A 16,568-nucleotide genomic window follows, 5' to 3' on the forward strand; every position below is an offset into this window, starting at 1 on the left:
TGAGGAAGTAAGAAATACAGAGAACTAGGCATTTTAGGGATCCGAAATAAAGGTGATGGGCAAACCTTGGTCTTAGGCCAGGAGAGAGAGAGCTCTCATGGGATAACTTTTTATTTTTTCTCAAGAAAACTGACATATGCCCATCAACAGAGTGATTCCAGGACAATGCACTGGCCCAGAAAGCGCACTTCATTGCCAGTGGGAGTGCGCGTGTGTGTGTGTGAAATAAGTCTGAAATTAAACCATACGAGTTTGATATTGTTCTCTTAAAACTAAACAAATGGAGTGATTACATTCTCTCCAAACGCATCAGTCACGCTACATTAAGCAGCAGAGAGCTAATTATCCCAATTAGGAGGCTGATTTATAATTAATGGCTTGGACCAAGTGATAATTGGATGTTAATGGATAACAGTTTTGTCTGGAAGTAACCTCACACTTCCCCAAAGGCAATCCTGCTTTTCCGTCCCTTCCTTTTGCTCACAGCAAATGAAGATGCAGTGAGTATAAAGAAAATGAAGGAAAGTGTTTCTAGTTGCTTTGGGGTGTGTTAAGGGAAACTGGTAGGAATAGAAGGCTGGAAGTGAATAGTTTCAGATCTGTAAAATGCTAGGGCTGGAAGGAACTGTAAATTATCCAATTTAATATATTTTCCAGTTGTATCCATTACTTTTTCTATTATATGTAAAGCACTGCAATCCTGAACACACTTGTGTCCCATTTATACTTGAATTTCTTCATCGGTCTTTCATAAGAAAAATTCTGCTAGTGACTTACGAAACAAAATTAAAACTACTCAAATACCATATATGAGCAGTATTAAAACTTAGTCAAAGTTTAATATCTCCAAACAATACATGGGGCTTACTTTGGAGTAGACACATAAAGGACTGCTCTGTAGGTTAATGAAACTTACTGAATTATTTTCAGATCAGAATTTACCTGCCTAGTCTTTTTTGGCTAATGCAAGATTGGATCCCACAGACTTGTTCTAGACTTTGAAATTTAGAATATTTTAATTTTTTTTTTCTTGAAAGGGGATAAATAAGACAACCTCCTTTAGCTAATACTATGGGAAGTGGCGGAATAAGGACAGATGGAAAAAAAGGTACTGATGTCGGCATGGTGCAATAAAGTCTTTTTGAAATATGATCTTAACTGAAGGGTTGAGGTATCCGAATGAGGCCACTTGGTAGAAGCGTAGAATGTATGGGTTGGGAGGGACTATCATCAATTTCAACCCTATGACCAGTACAGGAACCCACTACTACAATACCCTAACACAGGGTTCCTCAACCTTGGCGACTTGAAGATGTGGCTGGGGAATTCTGAGAGTTGTAGTCCACCCATCTTCAAGTCACCAAGGTTGAGGAACCCTGCCCTAACAGATGGCCATCTGACTTCCGGTGAGGGAGAGTCCATCACCTTCTGAGACAATCTGTTTCATTGTTGAACAGTTTGTACCATTTGGAGGCTTTTTTCCCCTCTGATGTCCAACCAAAATCTGCTTCTTTGTAAATTCATGATTTCTTGTCTGGCCTTCTGGAACAACTCTGAACCATTCTGCCCCATTTTCTACATGACATCCTTTCAGATATTTGAAAATAGTTATTACTAAGGGCTCCCTAAGCAACAACTTCTTGTAATAACCCCAGGAAAATGTAACTTCTGAAAGTGTCCATTCTCATTTTGCATGGAAAAATACAGAACTGCAATCACAAAACATGCACATTTGCTTTTATACAGCCAGTGTGACCTAGTAGTTAAAGGGGGGATCTGGGTTCAAGTCAGCTCTCAGATATGGAACCTTCTCTCAGCCCAACTCACTGGGCAAAATTATTGTTCATGCGGATAATATGAAAGGAGATCCCCAGGTAAACCACCTTGCAGGAAACAAACTTAACAAATATTTATATCCTTCCCAATTCATTATTAACCTGTCTCTCCTTTACTGTAGCATAGATATCTCACCAGAATATTTCGTCTCCATGAGGCCATTCACTCTCTGATCCTGAACATCATTTAACAGGACCTTTTATTAAAGGACATCACACTGGCAGTCTTACCCACACATGTACATTACCAGTAGCTAGAGCTAATGGGTGGCTGCTGGTGCCTGAGACCCCATGCTCCAGTGATCAGAGGACAGAGACCTCTCTGTCCCCTTTGCAGACTATGGTACCTGTCACAGCATAAGGCCTATTAGCTATGCCCTTAAGGGACAATAATAAAGACTACCCAGAAGGCTCCTTTTAGGTCAGGAGAAGTGGACACTGGCAAGAGAAGCCAGGAACATTTTTATTTTTAACACAGCACTAGTCTCTGTAGCCTGTGGATAACTGTAATGGGTTTTGTCCCTAGAGTCATCAATCTCTTCTAAACACCAGACACATCATAACAAAAGCTAGAGAAAAACATTCTGTAGTGTCCAAACCCAAATGAAGACTTCTGGCTATTACAGGCAGACTCTTTTGTATGAGGCTCAGGATCAAATTGATCAAACCCAAACAAGCCAATCCATCTGCAAGGACGCTGCTGGCTGCTGGCACAAACTTTGAGATGAATGGCCTGAAGTTAGACTCCAAAAAGCTGCACTAAGATACCCAAACACAACAGGCAACACTTTAGCTATTTATCACTTATTTAATAGTTCTCTGTGCTGCTGCTTAGCGTGGGATTTGCAAACCCGAGAGTTTTCTTTTTAAAAATGTATATAAAAATGTATGAGTGCACAGCAGCCAAAATGTTATTAATGATATATGCTTTCCTCTAACAAAACTACTGTGGGTTTCAACGGGTAAAAAACCTTCAGATTTTAAAATCGGCGATCTCCCCATTCCATGCTGTTAGGTTTCTGACTTTCATACTTCTAGTGTTAATAACTAGAAATATGGAAAGTAACTGAATTATTCACCTCTCAGTACACTGTGGTGGAATTAACATAGAGTTGCAGCACCTTGCCAGTCCTGCAGCACTGAACCTAGTTAGTACTTGAAACACCAGGAAAAAACAGTGCTATAGCCTTTTACAAGGATTTCTATAGGGTAAAGTAAAAAAAAATCAAGATGGAGGCTACAATAGTGCAATAGAAACTCTGCCTGATTTTCATGCATATCATTTGCATATAAAAGCCAAATGGTGCCTCAACTGCACCAGCATTGCCACCATCTTGACTTTTTTGACCACACTGCTAGCCAAAACTGGGAAGTAAAAGTCATTAAAAAAGTGATAGCAACCACCTTGCTATTGTTGCCGAGAAAACTATTTAAATGTGTCACTTGGATTTGAGCTGGACTAGAAGATATTATCTTTATTTTCACCTGCAGTACATGCTTAAAAGTGCAAATGTTCGGATTTCTATTAAAACACACATATATATGAAAATGTTGCCCTTTAACAGTCTGATTCCCAACTTTATTTCCTGAAACCTGTGCACTTAGAGCTGACTTACTTTAGCCGAAGTCATTTACTTTACTTACTTACTCACTTACCATCCCAGCCTTAAAAGCATGTCGTAATAACATCCTATTTGTAACTGAACACGTCCGTATGTTTTTCTTTCTGTACATTGCTATAGAGAGCCGCTCTGGTCTAGTGGTGAAGGCACCAGGCTAGAAACCAGGAGCCCGTGAGTTCTAGTCCTGCTTTAGGTACAAAGTCAGCTGGGTGACCTTGGGCCGGTCACTCCCTCTCAGCCATAGAAAGGAGGCAGTGGCAAACCACTTCCGAAAAACCTTGCCAAGGAAACTGCAGGGACTAATCCAGGCAGTCACCAGGAGTAAAAAACAAAACAAAACAAAACTGACTTGAAGGCACAAAACATTACTAGATATGGAGAGAGAGTGTGCCATATTATTATAGAAACAAGTTACTGCCCATCAGCTGCTAAAAAGTCTACATGAGGGTATTTTTGCCCATTCAATCAATGGCAGAAGGAAATATGTTGTTAGAACATTACTCATGCTTCTCTTTGGAAAAAGAACAATATCCTGTTGCTACTCAGAGAGATGCCTAAATCCATTCTAAGTCTCTCTGATATTAATGGAATTTACTTGCAAGAGATAGGCTTAAGAGTGTGGTACCACATTCATTTCAATCCAAGAAATTGGACTTAATCCAAGTTTTGAATCAATGTAGAAAAAGCAGAGCCTTTTATTTTTTATTTATTTTTAAATGCAAAGTAGTAATACTAATTCCATCCATATAGACATCTCCCTAATATAGCCTAAGATATCATGTTTATAGTAATGTATACCTGAGTGCATATAGTCACGGTATGTGAAGACAGGAATCGTCACATTCAGAAAAATAAAAGGAGGTGGTTTGGGGGCAAACAAAACTTTTTTTTATAACTCTAGAAAACAGTCACTTTACACCCGAAGAGTGCAAAATTATTGCCAGAGTAAACAAGCCTCTACTGGCAAAGTAGATTATCCTTTTCATCTGAAGTGCCTGCATTACTGACATGACCATTGTGTCTAAACGTAAAGGAAAACATGCCATTCAATTCTATGTAATACTCATAACAGTTTCACCCTACTGCAGCCAATTATTTTACAGTTTTCAAAACCCTTTGTTGCTGAGAATTACTTTTCTTCCATGTTTATTAGATATATATTCCTTTATTTGAGGATAATGATCTCTGGACCAACCTACATTCTGATCTTAAATATTTGGGATTTGAGCCAGAGCTAGGTGTATTTCCAGTAGACCCCTTAATTGCAATGAGACACCTCTAAATAGAACAAAGTTTGAATCCAGATTTGCATAAAGGCACCTGAACTAACAAAGCATATGAAGAAGTTCTATCTAGAGATTCAGCGTAGGTAGTCTGTTGCCTGTTCCGTCAATCTCCTTTTATATACACAGGAGTTTTGCCATTCATAACTGCTAACAAAGGTAGATTTCTTGTTTTCTTTAAGGAATTTCCCGCACATTGTGGGAGTTTCTAGGTGTGTTATAGAAAACTTTCAGTTTGTGTTGGTCATCAGTAATATTGCAACACATGGGTTGAGAGCCTTCTCCAATTTAGCACCTATCACATTCCTATAAATCCTAGTTAACATAGCCAGCTGGTGGTATGTATGGATGGAGGGTGCCAGTTTGGGGAAAATAGATATAAAACATGTGTAATGTTATTCATCACTTTGATTTCTGAAAAATTCAGTTTAAATCTACCATCCAAGGAAACCCCACTGCCTACAGAAGGCCAATACAAGTTCACTTTCAAAGAGCATCTGTAAAATTCCATATGGACATTTGTGATTCATGGCTGAAGAGACACCATATTTGCTGAAGTTGTTATGCCAGCAGAAATGTGCACAGTAGCTTCTGGAATGCACACAGGAACTGCATCCCCATCCAGCACCATGTGAAATGTTTTATTCATCTCAAGTGTTGCTTAGGATCTCTAGTGAAACGTATCTTGTTCACCTTGACTCTTTGGAACTCCATCTCATTGTTACACATTTATGCAACTATGAGACCACAATTAGTGGCCAGACTAAAAGGCAACGTGGGGTACTATTTGGAGAAGGGAGTAAGGGCAGAACTGAACTATCAGTCCAGCAACTAATGTTCTGCCAAGGTTGCAATAAACCAATTAAAGTAGGATACATGGGTTTAATTATATATTTATATTATCTAATATTTATCCGGGCTCTTTTTTTCTAGCTACGAAAGTAAAAGTCTTTGCATAGTACCTAAAAGAAGCAGAATGAGGTCCTAGAAAACTTTCATAAGCCCAAACCAAGAGGTCCCAATTCCTAGATCACTAATGCTCTTTTACTTTATATCAGAAGATTCCTGTAAAATAGTGTCCAAAGATGAGCATACAGTAGTACACTTCCAGCTGACATGGGAATGAGGTAGCCTTCTACAGCCAGCTCCATTTAATGGTGTAACTACAGTTCTCAGAATTCCAGTGACTCTGTTGTCTGGCTGTGATGAAAGTTGTAGCCCAACACCCCCAATAAATCTTGGAGATACTGGATGGAGGATGACTGGAACAGGCATTCATTTCAGATACCCAGGTCTGAAAGAGGAAATATGGAAAAGGTAGCAGTTTAGACTCCTGCCTTCATGCTCTGTAACAAAGATGCATGCCTTTAGAAATCCTGTGGCATTTCATTCCACTTGTTATAGAAATTCACATACATACTGACCAAGCCAAAGCCTTAATAAGTTGGAAGAGGTGATTTACTATATTTCCAAATTATGGTCCATTTTTATGATAGTTAAGACACATTGATTTATGTTCAGTGAAGATCTGCAAATTGAATGTTTGGTGTTCTTGACTTTCTGTGTGTGCATGTAGAGGGGTTTCCCATACCATAATTTTGATGCCAGAAAGAGAGAGAGAGAGAAGGAGAGAATGTTTGTGTATTCTTGTATATAGCCTATTGCCATGATCCAGACTTGGCTACCCATTCTTAAAACCTATTGATATGGGACATCAGTTTGTGATGGGAAGTCACATAAATTGATAAATGTTGTTTAAATTATAGCTACGTTTCCCTGAAGTGCGATTCAGTCAAAGACAGACTCCTCCGAAACCTGAGAATGTGCTACATGTTGCACCACGGAAAAATGCAATTCTCTCCAACATCCCCCAGGTTAAATACCCGCACCTATATGTGCATGTATGTACACGGACACATGGAGTACATCCCGTGCACCTTTGCTTGTAAGCCAGCCCTGTTGTATCAAGATAAATGTTTAGAAGATTACAACTTCATAACTAAGGACTATTTCTTCCTTTCATGTCTGCATCTTTCTGAGAAAACACACACACACACACACACACCATTTACAATTTTAACCTGTATTTAGTGCTTGTGGGTGTGTTAGAAATTTACAGAATTAAAAACCCAAGTGCAACATAATATTCACCCATCCATCCTACTAGTGACATTTCAGAAATGTTTAGCTGCAATTACCTTTGCTACTACTTCTTTTCATGAAAAACTTCCCTTTGCCGAACAAGCAAAAAATAAAAATGCACAGAGTTGCTATTGAATTGTAATTTTAAAGATAACAAAAGGGGATGTTATTAAACACATGGAGAGCAATCACACTAACACTACTGTACTGGATTAATTTTATGTTAATTATACTTAAATATAGGAATCATTTTTTCTGCCTGGCTGCATTCACTGGTTTATCCAGTTTCTGTCTCAGATTTTGGAGAATGGCTCCCTGCACAGCATTCAGAGGTCAAGTGGGACATTCCTGTCCTGCCTACTTCTGTCTCTGCTCTACCTTGATTCATCTGCCATGGATCACTTTCTCTAATTCTCCTTCTTCCCCATCACCTATATTATACACCGATGAAGCCACACTCTGTCAGGCAGAGTTGGCTAGAAATGACAAGAGCTGTAATCCAGCACATGTACAAAGGACTCAGTAGGGCATTGTTAACCTGGAAGTTATTCTTATTCTGCATGTCTTAAACAAGAAGAGGAAGGACTCACACCTGCTTTGTTGTTATGCACCCTACCCTCTACCTCTTGGTATACAGGGACTACACACACTTGATCTTTGACCAGAAGATACTCTGACCTAAGGCTGCAATTACATCCACTTTTACCTGGAGTAAGTAGAAAGATACCCAGTGGGATTTATTTCAAAGTGGAAAAATATGGAATTCCAATATAAGGTTACTGTCCTACACCAATAAGCAAATCTTACTGAGCTGAGTAGGACTAACCTCTGAATAGATATTCATAAGATTTCTCTGTAAAATATAGGTGCCAAAGAAACCAGAGGTGATGGTTCTAACAGGAGCTCTTATGGGCTTTTGCAAACATTCACACTGGCCAAAGCAGAAATGTCCAAAATGCAGCCAGCACGTTAGACCTGAAAAATGACATTTTGACAGAAGAATAGGAGCAATCCATCCTGGGTTCCTCAGAAACTGTCAGAATATAGAGTAATGCAAACTGGGCTGTAATACAAAAAAGAAAATTCTTTTCTGAAAGAAAATGGGCCTTGCAATTACATAACTGAACCCATTTGAATATTTTAGCAACAATTAGGATAACATGTTTAAAAATCTGCATAAATGTGTCTATGCGTTTCTATTTATTCATTGAAGTTATATATTGGAGGAAACCAATCTGCTAAAAGCAAAAAATCAAACAAACCCTAGATCTAAGGTGCTAAAGTTCCTTCAGAACTTCTTTCTCCATCCAGAATCAACCACTACATATATTTCAGGAAAAATTGTCAGTGATTTCTCGCTTGTAGGAAATTGGGGAGCAGGGGGAAGAGAAGGGGCTGAGGCATGGAAGAGGTGCTTCTCTTTTGTACCTCCCATGTCACTGAACTGCCTTCTCCTGGAAGTTTGACTCAACATTGACGGCATTCTGGAAGTTGGTTAAGAGAGAGCTGTTCTGAAGGACTCTTTTAGCTTCATAATTGAGATAATGTCTTCATGTGAAATTCAGTGTGCTGCTCCAGGTCTAGAGTGACTTTTGTTATTTTTGATGACTATCTTATACTGTGGATACTTTATTATTTTGTACAATGGATATTTAATGTTGCATTTTTGTGTACTGCCAATAATTTAATGACTGTGGCGGTGTAGACATTTAATAAATATATAACATATACTGAAGTTTAAAATCATTTAACAACCCAGTGTCTTCTTTACCTCTGCAACTTTGTTTAATATCTCAAAGGGGAATCTTTTGAACCCTGATTTATTGTACATATAGAGTCTGGATGAATCGGAGGGATATCTGTAAAACTTATTTATATCCCGATGAATATTATAAAAGGGAATGTTTCCAGAGATATCAAGTATCCTCTGAGGAACAAAGAACTTACATTAGGGCTCAGAAATCATTTATATTATGGGAACTGTGGAGACTTCAGACCTGAAAAATTTAAGACATCTTGCAGAAATCATTTATTTAGAGCCCTTCCAGATATGTAAAGAACTGTCACTGTATGTATATGGTGACTGATGTCTCTAAGTGGAATATGCTTTTCACTTACCAACAAAAAGGATAATACAGTGAGAGTAATGTTTATCTTGTACAGCAAGCAAGGATAAAGAAACATTTCTGTTGAAGGCCACAGCATTCTCTTCAAGCTGATATTTCTGGGGTTCCATGCTGTGGATTAGAGCCAACACTGTGTAGACCTCTCCTTTCGCTCTATTTCTGGAACACCCTCACCCCACCCCCATCTCCTTTTATGATACTTACTTCTCTCCACCCACACTCAGCAGGTTGTAACAAGTGGGGAAAATTGTTCTTGTCATCATTTGGGTACAGTTTGCTCAGAGAGGACTTTTGAAATTAATCCAAGGGTGGCATGTAGCCTTTGTGCTGAAAGACGTCCTTCCCTATTAGAGAATGAAAATATCAGGGATTATTGAAGCTTGTCGAGTTACCCAGTTGGTAATTATTCAGAGTTCACTTTCTCTCTCTTACGGAATTGCATCTTTTTTTGTGGCTCAGATCATTTAATTAGTATTAGAATACTAAAATCATAGTAGTTATGGGGGAGGTATAATTGGTCTATAGAATTATTGACAGCAGCATCTGTAATAAGATGGTCAGAAATGGAATGTGGTTCCATTCAATGAAGGCAGGAATTTTCATCAAGGCAGGTAAGATTCATTCATAACAAGGCTGAGATACCTTACAAAATGGAAGGAAGGAAGGAAGGAAGGAAGGAAGGAAGGAAGGAAGGAAGGAAGGAAGGAAGGAAGGAAGGAAGGAAGGAAGGAAGGAAGGAAGGAAGGAAGGAAGGAATTGATGTGGTTTTTCTATCACATAATTAGATGTCCTGAAGGATAATTCAACCTAAATTTGAACATGAGAGAATCATACCCTTATGCTTTTCCTAAAGAATGCTTCTGGTGATGAAACTAGTGATGCACCTTTCTCAGTGAATCACAAATCAAAATGTGTTGATTAGAATCAGTCACACAAGAAAATAATCTGGCACTAGCAGCACACCGATAAAATCAGGGGATGGATGGGCTTATAGGCTTTTTTTGGAAAGGTTAGCTTGGAGGTTCTGTGTCTCTGGATAGCGTCCTCCATTCTTCTCTGTGGGCTGTATTTTTAATATTTTAAAAAGTATCTGTTTAACCTGCTGGAACTGTTAATCTTTTTTAGCCATTTAACATTCTGCAAACAGCAAAAGATCAATGCTGTAATGGTTTATACCTATTGGGGCAGACAAGCAAGGCAAAAACAGTGTGTGCAAAATTCAGGAAAAGAAGCTAATATTAAGTTTCTTAGGAAATAATGGCAAGTTATTTTGCTTAGTCATTTTCCACAAGAATATCACCTCAGAGAATGACGCTTTTGTGGCTTGGCTCTCACATAAGTTTAAAAGCACACGGAGAGGGGTTTGAAAAGCTGCGCTAGAAAGCAAAAGAAAGCAATGACACGTGCCCAGTCAAGTTATTTTTCTTTATTGCAAAAATTGGATTTATTCCGTGGATGTGATAGTTGTAATCAATGAGGTTGAGGGACGAAGACAGAAAGAGCGTAGTAGACTTGGGTTGGTTGTTAAAATACAGTCATACGAGACACCAAGTGGGGAGTTCTAGGAAGACTAACACGACTTCTGAGCCTCAAGATTTAGAGCAACGTAAAGTCTTTTTTCTATAGAAAGGACCCACATATCATGTGTTAGAAAGCGATATTGTGTGAATCACTGTACGATTAAGAATCGCACTAGTTCTGAGATCTAAGATAGTGTATATGAATTTTGCCAAACATTTCAAGTGTCATTCACCGTTCACACTGGCATCATTTTTCACTTTTGAAAAGACACCTCAAAAATGAGCGTCAAAGAAATCTGTTGCTTTCTGCCATACATCTTTTTATCACAGATCTTTAGGCTTTCTTTTCCTAATCTGAAAAAGGCCTATGGCAGGATTCCCCTCTCTTAGGATCTAATGGAAATATGGAAAGCCAACCGATGATTCTGTAACAAAACAAGATATTCATGCATGCTCCTTGGCTACCCCCTACTTAAATAAATGCAAGGGTACCTATTCTATCCCTGAGAAGTTCACCAAAATACTCTTCTCCTTTGAAAGTGATTTCCGTAATCATTTTTTGTTCTTCAGATTGAAGGAGAACTGGTAGAAAAAAATGCAGGAAAAAAATTAGCCCTAAAATAGTGAAAACAATTGCAACAACATCAATGTCACAGCAAGAGAAATCAAGAAACATCTAATCAATGAATTAGAATGCCTGAGCATCCAAAGGAATGCTGATGAATAAATTCTATGCATCCATGAAGCATATCTTCCTTTTTTATGTTCTTGTCTTTTACTTGGTCAAGCAGCTTCCTATCTGATCAAAACCAGAATTTGAAAAAGAGATGCCCAACCCTTTAGGTTGCTCCCACCAGTGGCAGCCTTGAAGATGAATTCCCAGTTGGCAAAGGGACACTTTCCCTTCCACACCACACCTTAGATACCCTTCTTCCCCACCATGCCCCTGGACAACTACAATTCTCTCACGGATCCTCCCCTACTACCCTTCTGCCTGCTCTGTCTGCTGAGTGATATAGGGACAAGTGGTTCAACATTTAAGTGTCTCTTTCAAGTTTCATAGCTCTTTTCCAGTCTGTCTATTCATTTAACATCGCAATATTCATTCTCATCTCATCTGGATTTATTACTGATGCTTTCCTCTTATTCTTATCCTCTTGAAATCTGTAGGAAAGTGGATACAAGAGTAGCAGTCATTATTGATGGGGAGGTGAAGGTTCAATCCCCCAATGTACCAAGGACAACTTAAGATATGCTCTTTTTCACTGCACAATGTTAATTTATATAATACACCGCCTAATCAAACTCTACTGCTTATTCTCCAATTGGCTGCAGCATTACCAATGCCCTCCAGCCACCAAACGACATAAAAGATGCATTTGCAGATTTTGAAAATTAAAGCCATCTATACAGCCAGTGGGGAAGATCAGCTTATTTGGTTGCTTAATGAAATATAAAGATTATTTTAACCAATGTAAGCACAATTCGACAGCTTGCAAAACACCATAGCAGCTTGACAAATGGCCTCCACCATTTACAAGAAATTTGCTGCACACTGTCTTTTAAATATTTAATTTATTCTACTTGGAATGTGCAAGGAGGTAAATGGGAAGTTAAATGTGCCTGAGCGCAATTCAGTTTGTCTGCATCTCCCCACAAATGAATGGCTCCAAGAAAATAGTTCTTTATTACATTCTTATATGGGTTCTAATCAACAAACAATTCTTTCATCTTGGCAAAAGAGCTGTTAAGGGAAGGAACTTCAAGGGGTTAAACTGAACTAGGGAGACATATGGGAGAGAGATTTGATGATAAGCTACACACAGTATGAAGTCCCTGATCATGGCCTGTTTTTCAGGAACAAGGGTTGTGCTTCTGCAAGTCTATACACTGGCATTTTAAAACATGGAGCTATCTTAGGAATGCTCTAATTCAGTCCTTTTAAAACAGGAATCTATGATTTTTTCCAGACTGAAGACCATGCTTTGGGCAGCATTCCCGAGGCACACTTCAAAAAGAATGTGGGGCCAGAGTAAAAATTAAATTTGATGTCATCGATAATTAAATCCAATGAACACCAAATTGTGTCAACAAAATAGCTAATATGATTGTTCTCTACATATATATCATGTTCTTCTGTCGTCTTAATAATTGCAGTTTTATTAGCCACTTTTGGAAAGGCTCTGTAGGATGCATTCCTGATTTTCAGATTATGTACCCTTGTATTAAATCAGGTGTTTCCTAGATTTAAATCATCCTGACTTTAAGGATTCAATCTCCCCCTTAAAATATTCATCATCTGGTCATGCAACCTATTTAATAGACAGTCCTTTAGAGGACAACCCTTTACTCGAAGGTGCCTTCTCACTGAAGGATTGTTCAGTCCAAGTTTTGTTTAAAGATACAATAAGTGGACGGTTAACTTTCCTCCTCCTTTTTTTTTTTTTTAAGATGGATCTTCTCTTTCTGATAGTGTGTAAGAGTCCCCTCAAGTCTCCCAGGAAAGAGGTGTTACATTTAAAGTTACCCATTCAGCTCAAAAATATTTCTTCATCTCTAACCAATTTTCTACTTAGTTTTGACTAATTTGATATTTGACAGAATATCCTCCAGTTCTATCAACTGCATCCCACAGGCTGCCTATCCTACTTTGTCAAAGAAAGAAAGCACTTTTTCCCCGCAGCAATCTATTTTTTAAAAATAATCTTATTTAAAATAATAGTTCCTAATAATATTTAGTGGCAAATTAAGCCAAACATCTGCCTATAATTTCCCAGGTCCTCCTTTTTCCTAGTGCTGTAATAGCTTGTATGATTTCAGTCTGTTTTGCTTTTATTGCATTTATGTTGCACTGATTACCCTTTCAAATTATACTTCCCCCTCATGATATCTTTCCATCCCCACATATATATTTAGCAAACTACCAGTTAGAACATGGGACCTAGATTAGGGCAGTCCAAGTTCAAATAAAACTGCAAACTTTGTCTCCTCCCGGGTAACCCTGGACTTATCACCCATTCTGAGACTTACCTGCTTCATAGAGTTATTGTGAATATGAACATTAGAGAATCACATTTACAATTCCCTGAGCTGCCTGGAAGACAACTGAGTTAAAAGTATGAGAATAAAAATAAGGGTTTCATTTATTCCCCATCCCTTGTTTGAATCAGCAGGAAAACAGGAAGAAAATATAGGTGACAAAGTTTAAAGGATATGATCCAACTCTCTTAGCCACAACATAAAGATGGAAGGGACCTTAACAGAAATTTGCCCTAAGTGCTGCTGTTATTTATCTACATTAAGTGGGTGTGTTCTCTACCTCCAGGTGCTGAGGATTCCCTTCTGCTTCTTGAATAATGTTAGACAAAATAATGACATCCAGCAACAAAGCCTTACGTGAATCTTGTCTGCCTAGAGATCTGAAGACAGGTTCGTTGAATAGAAATCTAATGGCCTACTTTTCTCAGTCTTGAAAGTTCAAGCTGGCCTACAGAAGGCTGCCATTTAAAATTTGTTCAGAATATTTCAGTTGGTCAAAAATGTAGTTTGCCATCCTGTTCACACGGGACAGCCCCTTCAGAGCAAAGAACAATGCTGTTCATATTCACTGGCTTTCAGTGTGATGCTTCAGGCCCCGTGAAGCAACAGTGAAGGCAGGAGGTATCTCAGCTAGCTTTGTGCACAACTGCTGACAGGAGAGCCACTTGAATTCTCCCTCAGATATTAATCAGCAGGCACCTTTCACAAACCACTTCACCAGCTGGTTTCAATCCCCAATTCAGACAGCCATACCTGTCTACTCAGTCACTCAGGTAAACGCCTAAACTGCAGCAGGTGATTTTATTGGTGTGTGTCACATGAGATTGTGGAACTTCCTGCTGAAGGAATACTGCTTGGCTCCCTTATGGCGTGGCTTTAAACAAGTGAACCTTTTGTTTCTCTCACAGGGCATCACTTGTTAAATATTACTTTTGATTCCGTTTTTCTTTTGTTTGGGGCTTTTATTAAGTCTGATGTTGCTGGCTAGCCACCTAACGAATGAAGAAGTTGGATTCAGTTTTTAAATCATTAAATGACCTGCTGAACTAGACATTTTTTAAAGTGTATTTTGAACTGTGCGGTGGTGTCTGACTATAATGCACCCATGCACAGCAGGCTGGCCAGATGTTCATGTATATTCTTGATCTCTCTGAATGTTGCTGATTGGAGTCAGATTCTTTCATGTTACAGAGCAAAAAAATAATCAGAATTGGGCATTCCATTGCGCTACTATAGAAGAGTTGTCATATTCAAAATTTACACAAGGAGCACCATGAACTCTTAACATTTTCTTAGAGTGAAGGGAGGAATAGATGAAAATCACATATTTTGAATATTGACTATTTTCTGATATGTTTTCTGAAACGCATTTTCTTATCACCAACTTGATACGTTGACAACTTCACATCAGTGGAATTAAGAGAAAGTTTCTAGAATTATTTCCTTTGTTTTGGAAACATTGCTGAATATTCTGTGGAGAGTGGAGTGTAAAGAAAGTTGTGTTGGACTAAGTCCGAGGAAACTTAGATTCAAATCTGCACAATCATGGATCTCACAGGGTAACTTTAGACAAAAGCACCATGTACTTTGTCTTGAACAGAGGAAATATGCAAATAAATTAATTAAAGCTAAAATTATTCTTGAGGGATGTTCAAATTTTCAGTGATTGCTGTGCATGGTGGGTCATACTGGACTGCATTGGGTTCTTATTTAACAATTTTTTTCAAAAGGTTACTTGTAACTTTGCAAAACCAGACATTTCTATGAATTGATTCTCTCTTCCTCTAATATAGATGAAGATGCTTTGATTAGATTCAGAGAAGTGAGTTCACTACCGGTATATATGACTTTTTTTCTCAGCAATAGAGGCCTTGTTGTTAACATTTTATGGGGGAGGGGAACCATTTGTTTTCCTGCATTTCCCCTCTGCTTCCATTCCTTCCAGATACAGAAAGTACGTAATTGTGACCAGACCATAAAGAATAAAGTCTGTCTACAAGCCATACAAAGTACGATATTGGGAATAAAATTTTGACAGCTATGATCTATAGGGCAAAACAAAACATAGAGGAAAGAGCAAAAAACAGCCCTGCTGTCCAGTTTCCATAAGTCTTTTATTATGTGCAGACTGAACTTTATGCCATAATTATTGAAAAGGGCCTTGCAGATCAAGGTAAGTTAGCTGAAGAATGGTTCCTGGTGAATGACAGAAAGCTACTTTCTATCTCCCTAATATGGAAAGACCCAAAATGCCAAGGAAAGTTTATGAGAGACTGGATTCCAAGAATAAAAAGACTGCTGCAGCTAGATGTTACCTATTTTCCAGGGCTGGAAAATATAAGATGACTGGTTAGAAATGAAATCTACCATTCTTCTTTCTGGTGAAAATATCTAGTCATACTTTCCCTCACAGCAGTACACAAATGATGTTCAACAGCTGACAGCAGACAAATACCTGAAGCTTCAGACTTGCTCAGTTCTTTTCTTTTTAATCTTATGTCAATGACTGGAAGTTGTAACATTGGAGGAAATCACACAAACATAGAAATCACACTTCAAAAATAGCAATTCTTAAGATCATCAGTTGTCTAAGTAAGACAATTTGGGCATTGTAAGTCTCCTACTGGAAAGATGGTAACTACAGTATATCAGATACAGCTTTCTCTCCCATAATAAGAACCATTTTATATTCACTATATAAAGACTTCATCACATGGATCATGTTCATTAAGTCCCCATATGATTGGATAGCAAATGTCCAAGACTTCAAATTTTGCTTAGAATGCACCACACCCATTTTGAATAGCAGCTTTGCAGATAATTGTTTCTCAAGCATGCATTATCAAACTCTGATACATTCCAATTATTCCTTACAAATTTATAAAATTCAGATTTCAAGTAAAATAGATTTCATTTTTTGAAATAAGCAAATGCAGGAGATTTGATAAGTAGACCCCAATTTATAAAAGCATAGTGATGAACAGATGGTGTAGGTACAAAA

This window comes from Python bivittatus, unplaced genomic scaffold (assembly GCF_059951505.1).
Source record: "Python bivittatus isolate LINGU-HERP-01145 unplaced genomic scaffold, Pbiv_v1 ctg000700_np1212, whole genome shotgun sequence".
Classification (NCBI taxonomy): Eukaryota; Metazoa; Chordata; class Lepidosauria; order Squamata; family Pythonidae; genus Python; species Python bivittatus.